The sequence below is a fragment of the Meleagris gallopavo genome, chromosome 11, assembly GCF_905368555.1.
Source record: "Meleagris gallopavo chromosome 11, MGAL_WU_HG_1.1, whole genome shotgun sequence".
Classification (NCBI taxonomy): Eukaryota; Metazoa; Chordata; class Aves; order Galliformes; family Phasianidae; genus Meleagris; species Meleagris gallopavo.
Window position 1 is genome coordinate 4,794,424 of NC_139414.1, and position 17,551 is coordinate 4,811,974.

The 17,551-nt window shown below is 48.0% G+C and overlaps 1 protein-coding gene across 2 annotated transcripts in view; it reads right to left on the bottom strand.

The window, feature by feature from the left end:
• Window positions 1-8,794, bottom strand: part of CAB39 (calcium binding protein 39) — a 36,092-nt gene extending 27,298 nt beyond the window's left edge. The window contains exon 1 of one of the 2 annotated variants that reach the window (XM_085232740.1): window positions 8,655-8,794. The gene's annotated coding sequence lies outside the window, so the exon portion shown is untranslated. Of the gene's footprint in view, window positions 1-7,966; window positions 8,180-8,654 lie in introns of those variants that run through there. The other variant, XM_085232741.1, reaches the window with a different exon arrangement.
• Between the last annotated feature and the right edge of the window lie 8,757 nt (window positions 8,795-17,551).

Sequence of the window (17,551 nt, forward strand, 5' to 3'; positions counted from 1 at the left end):
GCAAAAAGTTCACTGCAGTTTAATCTCTGCCTTCACACACTGCATTATGGTCTACATGTGATGTTTCAGTAACTACATACAACTGCATGAAGTTTTAACTCAGGAACTGCGCAAGTACAGGAAACCCCACTAACACTGCAGCATCAGGGCTCTGTTTTTAAGATAGAAAGTTGGTGGTGCAGTGGGCACAAGGAAAACAGATCATTTATAGCATGAGTTAATTACTTGAGGAAGGAGGCTGACAATGGTAAGCATCAATACAAGACAGAGATGTAAATGCATTTCCACTTTCGGGAGATGGTTTCTTTTTAAGAGAAGCTGAGAATGGTCAAACTACAAGAATGATGCAATTTTCATTAGCAAGAACTCTGTTTTAGTATTACTTTGTAAAATAACATTAAGAAAATGAACAATATCTTGCCTACAGTTCCCTTAGTTCCTTTGGAGACCAAGTTTTGTGGCCTGCATGAAACTTGTCACGCTCAGCCCAGTTCCACTTCAGAAAACCCATCGTAGCTCTCCATGTAATTTATCTGAAGAATGACAGCATCTGTAATAAACATAACTTGGACAGGAAAAAGATCACTTGAAGAATGACATGTTAAAACATTACGTTAATGGGCTACTGACCAACAATTCAGACATAGCACAGGAACATCCTAAAGCCACTGACTTAAGAAGTAAGAAGACAGATCAGGGAGTGTCCACCTTACCTAAACGATTCCTACTGACCACTCTGGAGCATAAGGAACTACCTGTCTCTGCTTTGACGTGCTCTGTCAAGGCTTCCCTTCTGAAAGAAGAGATTTGGGAGCTCACAATTAAAGGCTTTTTTTGTTAGGATACTGTACAATTCACCTCAGTTCCAACAGTCACTTCAAAACCAGCTGAGATGACATGTGGTCAAGGATAGCTTAATGGCTGTGGGCTCTTCTGTGCATTCTCCTGACAGGAGGGCAGAGACCCACAACCACACGCACCGCAAGCAGCTCCACCATTCTGCCATCTGCAATTCCTCTGAGATCCTATCGGCACGACACAAAGACTAACATGTACCTTATTCTGAGATCAGCTCTCATGAATCCAAGTTGATTCCTGCTACATCAAACGGAGAGAACTTGGCACCCTACGCAATGATTACATCTCCTCTGCAAGGCAGTTCCTGGCCAGTAACCGATGGGAGCCGCACACTGAGTCACAGCGGTGCGAGGGGTGATCAATAAACAAGCTCACAAGCATGACCCCACCACGTTTGTGAGTTCTTCCCTTCTAGCTCATCACATCCCCATTCAGTAAAGGGAAAAATTGTTTGGTTATTTTTTTCCTTCCATCACCTCTTAACAAGCACAAGGAGTTGACGTACAATCTCTGAACTGATCCATAAGGTCGCCACTCATTTGATGAACTTGCTTTCTGCCAAACCTCTATTTCTGCTCCAGGCTCTGGCACTTAAGATGCAGTTCTGATGACAATACAAAGAGCTTACTGATACAGCTGCCTTGTTAAACCCTAGCAGTGAAGATACAACTTGCATGAGTGAAAAAAAAAACAATGAACAAACCTACTGGCCACTGTATCTGTGCTAGCAGTGTCCTGGTGCTCTCTCCTTCACCACCTCAAACCCAGTGTCCACGCTGCCCAAACTGGATGTGAAACTAATTTTCTTCAAAAGGAACTTCTGCCCAGCTTATTCTCAGATGAAAATCTGCTTTTTCCTGAGCACAACGTATCAAGGACGGTGTGACAGAGAGGGAAAACATTGCTAAGATCAGCAAAATCTGAGGCTAGCCAGGCTCTTTTCACTGAATACTCAAGATCAAGGATTAGCTTTCACTTGAAACAGCAAAAAAACACCAAGACACAGTATAGGCCAGAACATATCTGTGGCACTGAGATGCACACCTCCTTGCTTGCAAGATGTCACTGCATTTACAAGAGAAGAACTTAGGAAGAGTAAACAAACAAGCAAAACAGCAACCTCTAATTCACAGCCTCCTTCCAAGAACAGAACCCACCACAGTGATACAGAAACTCCACGTAAGAAATTCCGAAATGATGCTGCATCTAAAGCTGCCTGGAACACCAAGACAGGTGTGTTCCTTTGGGGTAGAGCACAGGAAGACATACTTAAAGGCCAAAGACGATGCGTGTTTGCGCTAGAGAACTGTTAGCATTGAGAATCAGAACTTTAAGCCGTTGTGTTTTCCTACTGTAGCATGTATTTGTGGCAGAGAGGAGGAAGTTTCACCTTAACCACTCAATCCATGCTAGGAAATGCTATGCAGCATAGGAATCAAGAAGGGGGGAAGATCTAGATTGCTCCCAAAGATCTGCCCAGGCTCTTTTCATGGCAACTTAACCAAGTCATTCTGATTACTCACAAGGCACCAGAGGCAACTAAGACCAACCCTAGAAACAGCTGGTATTTTCTATCCAAGAGTCAGTATCTCACCTGCAAAGCATTTAGAGGTTTGCAAATCAAAAGTGTCTGACAGCTACCAGAGATAGCAGGTAGGAAATCAGGAAGCAACTAATACCAGCCCAGCTAACACAGCGAAATGCCAACCCACCTAACACACCTGAATCATCACTGAGGGACAGAGTTCAGTTATCTGATCTGCCTCCAAGAGCTGGGCTGGAGAAAGGAATAGCAGTTTCACAATTTTTTAAATAAAAGCTTCCAGCTTTCCTCTAATGCAGTTACTGCAGAAAACTACCAAGAGAAACCTGACAGAGGTTATCATCTCCAGAAGTTTAGCCAAGGAAACCAGGTTCTACAACAAGAGCCTCAAGAAATAAAAATGATGCAGCTATCAGAATTCACTGCCTTGGTAAACTCTCAAATTATTCAACAGCTTTGATTGTTTAACTTGGTTAGCTAATCTACAGACCTTACGGAAAGCCAGATCTTCTGTTTTGACATAAATCCTGGAAGTACGATTCCACAACGTTCCCAGTTAGGGACAAGTTGCAGTAACTTCTGCTGCACTAAGACTTGCTAGTGCTTGTAAGGATTTCCGACTGTGAAAAGTAACACATTGAGAAATTCAAAGTTCATGGCCAACAGCCCTTCTCCTCATTCATTAAAGAGCTCATTCTGAAATACAGATTTTAAATTTCTTCCCAGATTTGCCACAGTTAAGTTCTCAGCCTTGGAAAATACACCAAGGATGCCTGAAAACACCAGTGAGGGCACAACTCATCTTCACATTTAATCTAACGACTCAAATGCAGCAATGCAGTGCAGTTCCTACAGCAAGCAAGCAGCCTTGTGCAGGCAGTGCCAAAGGGAAAATATGATGTTTTGTTGGAGATGCATCATAAATCCATGCTTACATGGCCACTATGTTTTTTGTTCATCCATATGTGCACACACACGTACACTGAGGTTCCCAGCAAGAAGGAAAGTAAAGAGAATTCCTTTTCCTTTAGGCTAGATAAAAGCAAATACACACAAGCATGAAGGAATAAACACATCAGCAATGTTTTTCTAAGTGACAAGAAAGAAGAAAACAGACAAAAAGTCTTTCACAGAATTCAAAACTTCAATACACTCATAGGTTTGTCACCATCCCAACAGTACGACCCTGCACTGTGGCTACATAGTTCTTGTGACTCTTTTGGAAATATTCCCCATCTCTGCAATAAAGAGGCTTTCTTGGATCCAAGGATGCTGATCCCTTGCTGTGACACGTGGGGTGTGTGTTGCAGAGCAGGATGGCAAAGCCGTGCCAGTGCCCTGTGAATGGAGGCAGCTCCCAGCAGAACGCTGTTTATTCCAGCTCCACCCTGCTACTGCGTGAGCAGAGCTTAAACATTGCTCAATGTCAATTAGAGATGTAAAACGGAAACATATTAGTCAATACTGATGAGTCAATATACTGCTTTTCTTAGAGATTACAAACCTATACAACCGCGTGCAGAACAACACTTGTTTAGAAAACTGAGTATTTTCAAGAAGCTTCCTTCGCTGTTGACTATTCACCATGATATCCACAGAGAAAGCCCATCTCACCTGGCCACAGGGGAAATCTGGTAATCCTAGAACGGCTGTGTTGGAGGGGACCTCAAAGACCATCCAGTTCCCACCCCTGTTGTGGGCTGGGTCTCCAGTTCCAGCTGCCCAGGGCCTCACCCAAGCTGGCCTGGAGCACCTCCAGGGGCAGAACATCCGTGGCTTCTCTGGACAGTCTGTGCCAGCTCCTCACCACCCTCTCTGTGAAAAAATCCCCCTGACATTTAATCTGCATCTCCCCTCCTTCAGCCTAAAGCCATTCTCCCTTGTCCCATCAACACAGAGCAGAAAGTCACCAGCTGCACACCCACCTTACAGCACCTATCAGATACACCAGGTTACCAGGTAACCCACCGTGAGTGGAAGCCATGGGGAAAGAAGCTGTGAAAATACTCTGGAGCTCTAGCAGACAATATGGCACACAACATCACACACTCAAGCACCATTCTCTAAGTGTGCTCCTGTGCACAACTTGAATGAAAGGTCCTGCTGAAAAAACTGAAAATCAATGAATCAAACTTTTGGTACTGTACCAGAAGCGAAGCAAACTGAAGTTCTGATTTTCTCAGTCAACTTTTGAGAGATGAACTTAACTTCCTCAACACCCTTCTAACAAGATACTGAACAAAGCCCTCCAAAGGAAGGGTCCCAGCCCTCCACGACAAGCCCTCTCTTTAAATCCCCCTGCAAAGTTCCTCCCTTGCTGCCAACCTCTGCTGAGCAGAAACTGAGGACTCGAGCAGCAGGTGTTACAGGTTAGAAGAGTGATGCATTCACAAATTGTGTGGGAGACACTTTCCAGTGCTTACTTACATTACCTTCACTGCATGGCAGCACCCCAAAAGCTTATACTGAATAAAAGCTGACAGGCTTTCCTTCCTAAAATCATATTTCTCTGCAAACAAGCTTTTCTTTTGCTTTTCCTTTGCTGATAGATTATGTCATATTGTTATATGGTAATTCCAACACAAAACACATCAACCAAAATAAATTTCTTGACATATACTACAAGAACTATGATCTCCTGAAGCAGTGACATGCATGTTTTACAAGCAGCAATGGAAGCAAAGCATAATGAGAGAAATACCTTTTGCCCCAGTCGTACAACAGCAGCACAAGCTGCCTGCAGTGCTCAGGCATCAGGGCGGCACCACGCACAGTGCTACTGGGAAGTCAAGGCCTGCAGATTATTTTAGCAACTTCCTGAGCAGGACGCTGAAAAGTCAGGTACCTGAGAATGAACACGTGCCAAAGGTCCTCAGCTAAAGCAGCCCATGGGAATTTGGCAGCAACGCAGCCATTTTTAAGGTGAGAAGTTGGATTATACCTGAGCTTTTCGAAATCAAAGCAGTAACTGGTCAATAACTTCACTGAAGGATGTTTCTGAACTTAGTGAAACACACAGTCCTACACTAATTATAGCTTCACCATTTCTGAACTGCCTTCAGACATATTTCACTTTAGACACATTTCGCTTCTCAGTGAGGAATTCTCCAAGTGTTTCAAGGGAAAGGAGGAATGACAAAGCAAACGGACCTTCAGAAGCAAGCTGGGGATTTCATCAGGAGCAGAATCCTAAGGAACAGAAGGCTTGCTACAACATTCTGTGATATCCCCTACAATTCTGTGCCCCCTGGGCGGCCTTACAGTTTGCTTCATTCCAGTGTATTTGAAATCCACAGAGAGGAATTTTTAAAGCGTCTCTTCTGACTCTAAGAAATATCAGCTAAAATTCTCCAAACAAGAGACTTAAAAACCAAATTGCTGCTGTTTATTTAAAGCTAAGAAATGCACTTTCTATTTCTAAATTAATGCTGCCTGAGAAAGACAGCACGTGAAGGCTGCTGAGGAAGGAGCACAGCTCTTACTGTGCACACACAGCATTTTGGCTGTTTCCAGTTTGGGTCAATCCTCAACTCTTCATGAGGAGTCCTTATATAGGGACAAACACAGGAGCCATTTTGCTGCAAAATAAAACAGCAAAAGCATGAAAATCTGCTCGGGCTAAAGAAAGACCAAACTCATATGACACCAGCTTAAGCTGTAGGTACCAGTGAAGCATGCATATAAAAGCCTCCATCAAGTCTGCTAAAATAATTGAGGACAGCATCATCTTCTAATTTGACCTGTGTGCTCACGCTCGGGTGGGGGGAGGTGGCTACTGTTGCACTATTAATTTTGAAGAAGCAGATGACTCAAACCTTATTTTTGAAAGAAAGCTGCAAGATGTCTCCAATTAGACAGTGGTAATCATATTTTAATAGCTGCTCTTGTAATTAACCGTATCAGAAGGTGTCAGAATTACAGAAAAGCAGGGCCAGGAGGGAATTCAGAAGGTCATGCCAACGCTTTCCTGCCCCTGCCTCGAGCCTCTGAGCGCACGGCAGAGACTATCAAAGCCTGCAGAAATATTTTCCACAGATATTAAGGCTGCAAACTATTTATCAACAGTTCTGGAACGACTCAAATAGTCCAGAACGGATTCAGAAGTGAGGACATTGGTCAGTAATTTCAGCATTCACAAAAATGCCTTTAAAAAAGCTGAAAAGCGTAGCATGTACAGCACAAGAGTAAAGCCTCTCTTGACTACTATCAGTTAATTACTAAGAAACAAACTCATTAGCTTCCACGATAGAATGCAAAATAGATATCCATTCCCTCCTGCATAAATGTTTCTGAAAAGCAATCAAAGAATTCCAAGAGGTGGAGTTCTCTTAATACTGTCACACCCCCCCGGGAATTTACATTTGTCTGCACTTGATAATACCCAAAGAACACAATTATCTCTCAAAGACATATTGTCACAAAGTGTTACTTAGTTGGCACTTCTGCTTAGTCTCCTTTATTTGTATAAATACAGACCCTCTAAAGAAGCATCAGTTCTACATTGCAGCGCTGCTTTTCAACACTTCTCTATCTGTAAGCTGGTTTTAAAGCCCACGGAAGGCAGGGAGGTTTCAGAACCCCGAGTCAATCTAAGAGAATGCAATTAACTCGAAAGATCAACGCTATCAGCCCCTAGAAACATTCAGCAGGATGTTACTGCATACATACAAACTCCAGACACAATCTCCTCTCGTCTTAAGGCGCTTTCTCAGCCTGACAAAGAAAACCCCTAACACCACCTGTACCACACTGCCAGCAAGATAAGCATTCAAGCAGAATTCAGCCCAGCGAGCGCTGCCTGGCTGACTCAATAGCTTCCCATGTCACAAGACAGCCACGAAGCTAATTGTAAAATATAATGCTCTTACAACAGTGAGTAAGTGACAGACAGGATCCCAGTGAGACACGGTGCCGGGGGCATCGTGCCGTCCTTACAGCTCAGCTGGGTTGTCACTGCTCAGGACTTCTGACACCAAAGCAGGTGCCGTGCTCACTCTGGATCTCACAGTATTTCCTGGCCTCTTTTTCCTCTCCAGTTAAAGGCTCATGCCACATCAACAGGTACTAGTGAGCGGGTATTAACTACAGACACACAGCGTTTTAAGTGGTAAAAATCTATCGTTTCCAAGTCGAGATGCTAAGGTGCGAGCTCAGGATGTGACACTTCCTCTGACACCGTATGATTTCATGCGCGCTAGCACTGAAAAGGAAGAGATGCTTCCTGGAGATGAGCTGCACTGCTGGAAAGAAAACACCGGCCTTGTGTTAGAGCTTCTGATAGGTAGGTTGCAAACCACACACACAAAAAAAACTCGCCAATGTTTTGATGCTAATCAGATTTCACCTATGGTCGACACTTAAACTGCTTCCCCAAGCGCTGTTACCTGCCCCACTGAAACTGCATGGGCCAGGTCATGCTGTTGACTCTTTTGACTCACCAAACAAATGAAATCACACCATTCCCACAAGGCAGCATATAGGTCTTAAATAGATCATGTGCACCTTCACGGTGACTTATACAATAATTAAATTTTAGTTTTAGAAAAGGAAAGAAAAAAAACAAACCCTGAATATCTCCTAGTTTTAATGCGAGCAGCACATCACTGAGGGACTGCAGGAAAAAAGAACAAACGAAACAACTTTTTCCTCCCGTGGCACGCACGGATCGCAGCGTGCCGGCTTTCAGGGGCGGCAGCTCACAAAAAACGGGCTCTGAGCAGCGCCCTCGCACCGCTACTTCTGCGCGGGGCCCAAAGCGACCGGGAACAATTGTAGGAAGAGGCCTCAGACCCGGACGCTCCGAGGGCCGCACCGTGCCCGCCGCGCGCCCGGGCCCGTAAACACGGCCAAGGAAGCGATAAAGGGGAGCTCCGAGCCCGCACTCCCGACAGGCACAGCCCGGCGCGGAGCCCCCCGCCGCCTCGGCCCGCAGCGGCCCGGCGCCTAGGCACGCAGCTCGCCGCCGCCCCCAGGAAGCGCCGTGCCCGGCCCGCACCGCGACGAGCCGCCCGGGGAAAGTTCCGAGCGCCCGGACCCGCCCGCCGCCGCCTCACCGCGCACCGCCGCCGAGCGACTCGGGGCCGGAGCGCGGCGGGCACGGCCGGGCCGGGCTGCTCCCCCGGCGGCCCCCGCGGCCCTGAAGGCGCGGCCCCGCCCCGCCGCGCAGCGCCACCGGGCCCGAAGGCTCGGACCGGACGGCCCGGCCCGGCCCGGCCCCTCGCGCGCGCGCCGCCCGCCGCCTCCCGCCCGGTACCTGGGCCTCGGCCCGGCGCCTCCTCGGCGTCGCGTCCGGCGGGGCCCGCCCCTGGCGCGGCACGACCGCCCGGCTCCGGCGGCTGCAGGCTGAGGCGCGGCCCGGCCCCCGCCCCGCGTTGCTGCGGCGCCGCAGCTGCCCGTCCCTCGCGCCCGTCCTCGCCCGGCGGCGGAGCGCGGCGAGCGGCCGGCGGCGGCGGAACGAGGCGACGCTTCCGCCCGCCGCCGCACGCGGGCGCCCCCTGCCGGGGCGGAGGTCCGATCGCCGAGGGCGCCGTGCTCTGCCCGGGGCGGGGCTGTCGGTGCGGCCGAAGGACGGCCCGGCCCGGTCGCTACGGCGCGGTGCGGCGCTGGGCCGAAACGTTCGGAGGGCCCGAACCTCCCGCGGCGGAGCCGGCAGTGACAGAACGGCGCCTGTGGCACCGCGCGGCCCCGCTGCCGTGCGCCGCGTGTGGCGGGCGCAGATGATCCCGGCCGGAACAAAGGCACGCACGTGGCGTGCGTTAATCCGCAACATAAGTTTAAAGCCGAAAAATAAAATGTGTTTTTATGGAGCAAGACGTTAACTTCTTGCAAGTTGCGATTTTCGATGCGAACTTGCACCTGCGTGCCCGGTGTGTCACTGCTGAGCAGCAGCTGAGGTGTGCCGGGGGCTCCGTTTTCTGAAAGAGAATTGGAACTGAAGGCATTGAAGAGGCAGCCGGTGCCTCTTGGCGTCCCCACGGAAGGAGGTCACACACAGCAGCCACCGCCTCCAGTCTGAACCTGAAGGAATGGATGGGAAAAAATCTGGCGTTCAGTTTTCTCTTCTCCCCAGTTCCTATGGCTCTCCTGCCGTGCATCTGGCAATCTCCAGCACAGAGCCAGGAGAAGGACTGGAGAGAAATGTGAAGGCTGATTGGAGCCTCTTGCTGTCGAAAGGCAACTTGGTGTTTCTTTGTGAAAGGAGTGGAAATGGGAAGTAAGAGAGAACTCATGTCCTGGACAGAATTTGGATTCACTCAAGCCATCATGAGGTGACCGGGCAGGTGAAAAGCAAAAGAAAGTTCCATAGTGACACCTGAATTATTGCACTGGATTTTCCCCTGCACCTACACACTGCTCTTGGGACCTGAAGGGTCTCCGTGGCAAAATTCTCACCTCCAACACCCAGCTAGAAGTGTAACAAAACTAAAAACCACAAAAAACAAACATGCAAAATAAGTCTTCATACCCAGACAACGAGTACAGCAGCAACCACTGGCCCAGGAAACACACAGCTCAGCAGAGCTCAGTTGATGTGCCCAAGCAGCACATTCAGCCATTGAGTTATTCCATGTGTGGCATTTTTGGATCCATGTGTTCCTGTGTCTTTTTGCAGCCTGCCAGCAACATCCAGTATTTCACAGTCCAACTTCTCACCCTTGTGAGACTTTCTCATTCCTGGATCCTTTGCAAGTCATCCACTTGCAACATCCCATTCTGCTCACTGTTCAAAGTCCCCTTGTTCTCCCTGAGATCCACTGCACTGTGCTGAAAGAAGCAGTAAGCACCTTATCCATAGAAGTCTGTCACTAAAATAATTTTTTTTAAAAGAGAGATAAATCTTTTGAGCACTGAGAGGACACTGGAGGAGGGATCCTAGTATTGGAGGTATTCTCCTTCTCCAAGGAGCAGTAGCAAAGGTATTTCTGGGTAACGAGAGCATCGAAAAAGTTGTTAAAAACAAAATGAGGTCCTGGTGCTGTCTCTGATGCAGAGAGATGTCATGGAACCTCTGAGATGCTCTGCCTCCTTGTGCACTGTACTGCCCATGTGAATCAGCCTGCTTCGTCAGCTCAGGAAAACACTTCCGACCACACCTGCAACAATCCCTGAGTCTGACAGCATCAAAGTTCATACATATTTGCATTCAACTACATGGCTAGCTGCAGCAGTGCTGCACCTGTGGGGATGTTTTCCTGAACAACTGGAAGATGGGGAAGGAAAAAAACATCCACTTGTGATGTCAGTTCATCTCACAGGCAGACAGAGCAGCTCTGAACCTGAATGCATGGTGGGACGTGCTGCCTGGGCAGGTGACAAGGCTGCTGTGGATGGTTTGCCAGGCTTGTCTGGGCCCACAGCATGCAGCTGGCAGAATGTTGGCAGTTTGTATATCCCGTATGTGAGCTGGAAATAATTGGTTTCAAAGCCAGCTTTGAAAGGGTGTGTATGTCTGAGCTCAAATTGTTACGTATAGTTATGCTAAAAACATTCAAGTTTAAACAGATAATATTCAGGGTGCTGAATAGGAAGAATTAAAGACAAGTGCCAGTACAGTGATTCAACAGAGCACCTGAAAAATAGATACTACTGCTTTACAGATGACCACTGGAAAAAAGACCATGCAAGTAATGCGTTCAATGTAATTATCATCACCATGTAGTGTACATCAAGGAAATCTGTGAGCAAGGGGAGCACGGTTCTTCCAAGCTCTCAGAAATTAAATTCAACATGTGAGGGACCTCTTGGTACAATAGCAATTAACTAATTCACAGCCCTGACCAAGACAGCCATTGTGAATTAATTTTTGCAAATTAGGAAGTGAATAAACATGACTCAAAAATTCAAGTTACTTCACTGAAGAAAAAAAAACCCGGTTATAAAGGCAGCACTCAGATGCTCTGCTCTGTAGGCGCAGCCAGCTGAATGGGATCTTAAGGCTCCAAGGGCTCATTTGCCTCAGCCCAAAACCAGCCAACACATCCCTGCAAGGACACCAGACTTTCAGGGTGTTACTCACATGAGGATTGTCTCAAGATATCAGCGATGCAAATGCCTCTAAAATATGATTTTGAAGTAACAAAATCAGCAAAAGCAGCCGATGGCAAACTGCAAAGCAGAAGCCAAAGTTTGATTTACTTTTTTTCCACTTAAAAAAAAAGAAAAAAGACACAGCAGCACCTGGGGCCGGTACCACCGTAGCACCAAGGCACTGTGGTTTGCTGCAGGGCCAAGTGCTGCCAGACACACAGACACATCGTGCTTCCCTCCCTCCAAATATGGAGCCAAGCTGCTGAGCCACTAACGCACATTTTATAGCCGTGACGTAACGGCACCCAACCTCTTGCTGCTGTATCTGATGAAAAAGAGCTTCGGGTCTGCTCAGAGGAGCAGAGGCAGCGGCAGCCTTTTCTCTGCATCCCCTCTTCCTCCTGACAGACCCCAGAGCCCCCGGGTCTCTGTCCCACCGTGTCCCCAAGAATATCCCTTCCCAAGAACCAGGGCCTGGGAATGCAGTGGAGAGCCCAGAAAGGAAGGAGGGAATGGGGAACATTCACACAGATGGATAAGTAAAAACAGAGGGAGAACTTTAGAGAGCAAGGGAGTAGACGACATGTTTTAAACATCTTGAACTCTGACTGTGCTGCTGACACTTTGTGGTTACTCTCATCCTTACTTGGGAACATGGGTGCTGCCCTGCAAACGGCGATCAAGGCTTCTTTCTTAATCCCTCCTCTTCCTTAATACCTCACACAGGGAAAGCGATTCATCATTTTATCTTACTCTGAGATCTCCCTCGTTTCATTCAGGCAGAGGCACTGGGAACAGAGGCTAAGGGGAGCAATAGAAAAATAGAGAAGGAAGTTAGAAATAAACGCCCTTACCTCATGTATCTCACACCTCTCCACGTGGTTGGCATGGAGAAGTTCCTGCTAACTACAAGGCCAGCTCAATGGGCATGACATATGGCACATGAAAAAGTAACGAGTGCCTTGACAGACATACAATGAGGAAATAACATTAACCAACACCCAGTTTACTTTTCAGTTCATGACTGCTCAGCTATGGCAATTGAGAGACCCAGGTTTGTACCCCCTGACAAAGAATCTCAGAGAAAAGGCTTTGGAAGGAAAATGTTAAGACTCAGACCTACTCAGGTACCTTCTACTTTAAGTCTGGAAGGAAAAGAATTCTGAGTCTTTCCATGGACTTTGGACCAGACTAAGAAGCAGTGGCTGAATCTAATCGCCCAGTTTCATAAGTGCCTGTGATTTTCCTGAAGCTGCATTTCATCCCTGCTGCAGGCTGTGGCTGTTTCTGGCCTCAAAGAAACACCTGCTGGTGAGCATGTTGCTGTCTATCCGCTCATTCAAGCAGTATGTAATGAACAGACTCACGCTCCCTAGAAAGTATTTACAACAGAAAGCACGAGTACATGGAATGGTCATCCAGATCAAGATTTCTTTTTTCTCACAGTAATGCTATGATTTGTTCTCAATTCAAGCTGCCACTTCAGAATTAAAACTTTCTTTTAAAATACGATTGCAAATCACAGGAATTCAGGGTAGAACAGAAAGTCTGCCAGAAACAGAAAAACAGTAGAACAGAAAGTCTGCCAGAAAAATCATAGGAAAAAACCCTGGTTGCAAATTCATTTCCTGTACAGCAACAAGAGGAGTATGTTGCCCTTCTGAACCATGTCCTTTTAATAAACGTTTTATTGCTGTAGAACAATTGAAAGTTATCTATAAAGCACAGAATCCATTCATAGAATCAGAGAATCATAGAATGGCCTGGGTTGAAAAGAACCACAACGATCATCTAGTTTCAACCCCCCTGTTACACGTAAGGCTGCCACCCACCAGACCAGGCTGCCCAGAACCACATCCAGCCTGGCCTTGAATCCCCTCCAGGGATGGGGCATCCCATTTACATCCTTCTTCCTCCAGCCCAGGGCTGGGTACCTCAGCCCTGGGCCTCACCACGTGTGCAGCTTTGGCCAGAAGCTGACTCTCCTTTGGCACATTGCTCTTTTGCATTTTAAGGAAATTTTCAGATGAGTTCACTAATGCTTGTATTTAAAAAGTGCCCATTACACTTGGAAGCCCACACCCTCTGGGTAATACCGCTCTGCACTTACTTAGCCCTCTGCACCTTCAAAGGACTTTACAGAAACTAATTAATTAGCTCTCGCAGCAAAATGCTGCTACAGCGAACAACATGGGATTAGTGCTATTCTGTGTGGTTCAGCTGGATTTGGGCTGCTGTGGGCTGGGTTAGCAGCAGAGAATGCTGCAGTCTCATTTGAAACACACCTGTGTTGAGCCACTCCAGCAAATACGCAGAGACTTTCCCCAGGCCTCTCCAAAGCTCTTCTGCACCACTCCTCCTCACTCCCCTGATGAGAACACAGACTCCAGATGTGGAAGGCACTCAGGATTTCTGCCTCTCTCTGCCTGGCACTGTTTTTTGGTGGGGCTGAGCCCCTTCTCCAGCTCACCATCACTCACCTGGACACCTTTGAAAGTAAATGCGTTTACACAGGTGACTTACTCAGCTCTATGCCTGAATATGTATCTGTTGAAAATCTTAATTTTGCAGGTGTGCAAGTACACAGCCATTGCATATGTGTTTGTGTACACACTGGGGGAAGTTGAGACAGGAGGAGAACTTTACCTTAAAAGCTAAAACTAGGCTGTATTTGTAAAACTAAAACAGATCAAAACCCACAAGAAATCTTACAGCTCTTTGCTTTAGTTGCATGTGTGTGATTACCCTAAAGAGCAGGATTTGATTTTATGTGCAATCCAGGCTGGATTTGGCTGGTAAGGACTAGAGTCCCTGAGGCACAAGCATCCCATTCGACACTCTTTCACCTGGGCTGTGTGGGACTGAACCCATGAGTGCAAAAACCTAACCAAGTGTTTCCTCACTTCCTCGGGTGCTGCAATCCCAGCCCTGCAGGGCCAGAAGTGAGCAGCACAAAGGAAGTGCTGTTTATGAGCCCACTGCCTTGCAGGCTGTCCTTTTGCACTCTGCAGAAGAAGACAGTGTGCAGAAGGCTCAGGACAACATAATGGCATGAAGGCTGCAAGTTGTTCTTCCTGCAGAGGATGAATGCTGGCCATCGCTGTTGCCTCATTCATGCTGACAAGGTATTTTGTGTCAGGGGGTCAGGATGTGGTGTCAGCACACGTATACACATGTACTATAAAAAGAAAGCTGCTATTGGCATGTGGCCAAACTGGGATGAGAGCTGAAGTTACTCATAGGCACATTTGTCTCACAAAGGCCTCTCATTCTCAGCTTCTTCTGCAGCCTCAGGAACCAAGAGGTCAAAAAGACACGGGCTGTGTGGGATGTGCAGGGGCTGCTATGGGTCCAGGCACACATGCAGAAGTTGCTGTGAAAACGGAACTTGCTGGACAAACCAAGCACTTGCTGCATTATAGATGAGGCCTGTTATCAGATGGCATCTGGTAACATTACACATACAGAAAGTGTGAGAAAGCCCAGAGCTGCCCTCTTGAAGAAAAAGAAACCCTGGGATGCCCAATGAGGAAAGTTCAAGAACTCCATGAACACTCTCTCAAAGTCCCCTGCACTCCCCCCACCATGCATGGCTCTTCATCCCCAAACACCACTCCAGCACAGCAGGTTAGACCTTATCAGTGTGTCACCACCCACACAGCTTATCAGATTTTCTTCTTCCTATAACTCACTCTTGGCCTAAGAGTCCATGTTGCAACCAGCAGCTCTCTGGCTGAGAAGAGCAGATAAGACTTCCTGCAGGGCCAGGAGCTCTGCTAACCTGCCAGACAGGAGATGTGTTGAGCAATGGCAAGAACATCAGCTCATCCTTAACACGAAGGCTGGAGGGGTGTGTGTGAAAGAAAAGCTGAAAACTACTCAGCTGGTACCAACCTTGTAATTATTTCCTATACCAGGAGTCCACTCTTAAGGATGATTCAGTCATGTGATCGTAGAATTGCAGAATCATTAAGGTTGGAAGGACCACTACAATCATCAAGTCCAACCCCAGCCCACCCCACCATGCCCACTCACCATGACCTCAGTGCCACATCTCCATGGCTCTGAACACTTCCAGGGACAGTGACTGCCCCACCTCCTTGTGCAGCTGAGCAGTACCTCACTGCTCTTTCTGAGAAGAAATTCTTCCTAATATCCAAACTGATCCAACCTGGTACAACCATCACCTCTCATCCCATCGCTGTTAACCTGGGAGCAGAGACCGACCCCCACCTCACCACTGCCTCCTCTCAGTGAGTTGCAGAGCAATGAGGCTTCCCCCGAGCCTCTTCTTCTCCAGACCAACCCATCTCAGTTCCCTCAGCTGCTCCCAGCACACTTTGTGCCCCAGACTCTTCACAGCTTCATTCTTTGAATACTGAGCGTGCCGAGCTGGGGCTGGTGAGGACTGGAGCACTCGGTACAACAGCTGGATTGAGAGATACCAACAGCACTTCCAGAGACATCCCCTACTGCTTCTGGAGTGGGAATTCCCTTATGATGAAGATACTCCATACAGCACTACCCTATGCCTTGTGAGTCCCTCTCTGTCCATAAATGCCTTTGCAGCGGGTGAACCTCTGGCCCTGCTCCTGTCCCTGTCTATCCAATGAAAAATTCCATGGGATGTTGTCCTGACAGACCACCACTCAACCACAAAGACAGCAGTGAGAACATTAATTGTCAGTTCTCACCAGAGGCGAGAATAAGGCTGAGGAGAAGGGACTGTCTAGTGTTAGCATTAGATCTTGCTAACACTGGTGAGTCCTATCTGTTTCCTTTCTGGCCAGAAGAAAAACAATGACACCAAGAAGGACCAAACACTTGAGAACTCAACTTTTCAGTGTTTTTTCTTGCTTCCCTCCCCTAGGGCCATTGCTGCATAAGTCAGCAGCCCCATAACCTGCCGTTACAAAGGGTCCCTTCAGCAGCCTAACCCAAAGCCACAGCTCCTCTCACTGCAAGATCTCCTGGGGCGTCCTGAACCAAGGCCAGGCTGGAAGTGCAGCCCTGTTCTCCCGGCACAGTCTGGCAGTGAGTAATCTCTGAACAGCACTGGTTAACATGCTGCTGTGCTGGGAGTAGTCCTACCTGCCCAGACTCTGACTGTTCCCTCTTGATCTGGTGCATGCAGTCACCTCGCCAGCACTTACAGCTCTTTGACACATTCCTCTCGTGCTGGGATCATCTGGGGAGCAAACCACCCTTGGGCGACAGAGAAAGTCAGAACAGCGTGATTTATAGCTGTTCCAAAAGCAGCAGATTTGAGCCTTTTCATGAAGAGATTTAACCTTTGTTTTTATACCTCAACTTTGAACTAGAGCTGAACTTCTGAAACCCACCAGACTAAAATCACTTAGTCATAATGACTGAAATCACTGTGAAAACAACCTCTCCTTTGTGAATGTTAGCTTATGACAACGGAGATCCGGGGCCATCCCTGCCTTGGGGAGGGCGCAGTGGGTTCTGAGTCGTCATGTCAGGGCTGAGTTTTTCTCGGTGCCCTACATGGTGGTTGTTCCCTGACCTCACCCTTCCAGCAGCTCCAGATGCTTTTTTTCTCCCTTCACAAATGCTGCATTACTGCCTGCACCAAAAGCAAGACTTCTCCCTTAAAAGCAGAAAGGGCAAAATCAAACACAGCAGCTGGCAGCAGAGGGCCAGGACACCCTTCCCACCCGTGCTGTTTGCCTAGCAGCCTGGTCACAGGCACCTTTTGTGAGCAGGGACCCACACTCACAGTGTGCAGCATCCTTTTCCAACCCTGCTGATGCCGCTCCTTTTCCCAAGCCACAGTGCACAATGCTGTACTGAGTTTGTGCTGTGAGAAGCTGGGGCAGACTGAATGCCTGCCCCTGCTGTTACCTGCTCTCCTAAATCTGCTCAGAGCAGCAAGCACTGTTACCTCTGCCTGAGCCCTGCAGCTGAGCAGCTGTCCTAACAGGCTGTATTCAGGCACCTGTAATGGTTTCTGCTTAACTCCTCCCTGCTCTGCTCCCGGCTCCCAGTCTATCTCGGCACTTGACAGGGAGGTCGCAGCTCCTAAGGAAGCAGCCTGGATTTGATCTTTCCTACCCAAAAGCAAATCCAGCAGGGTGGATGCCCGGGAGCTGTCTGGAGCCA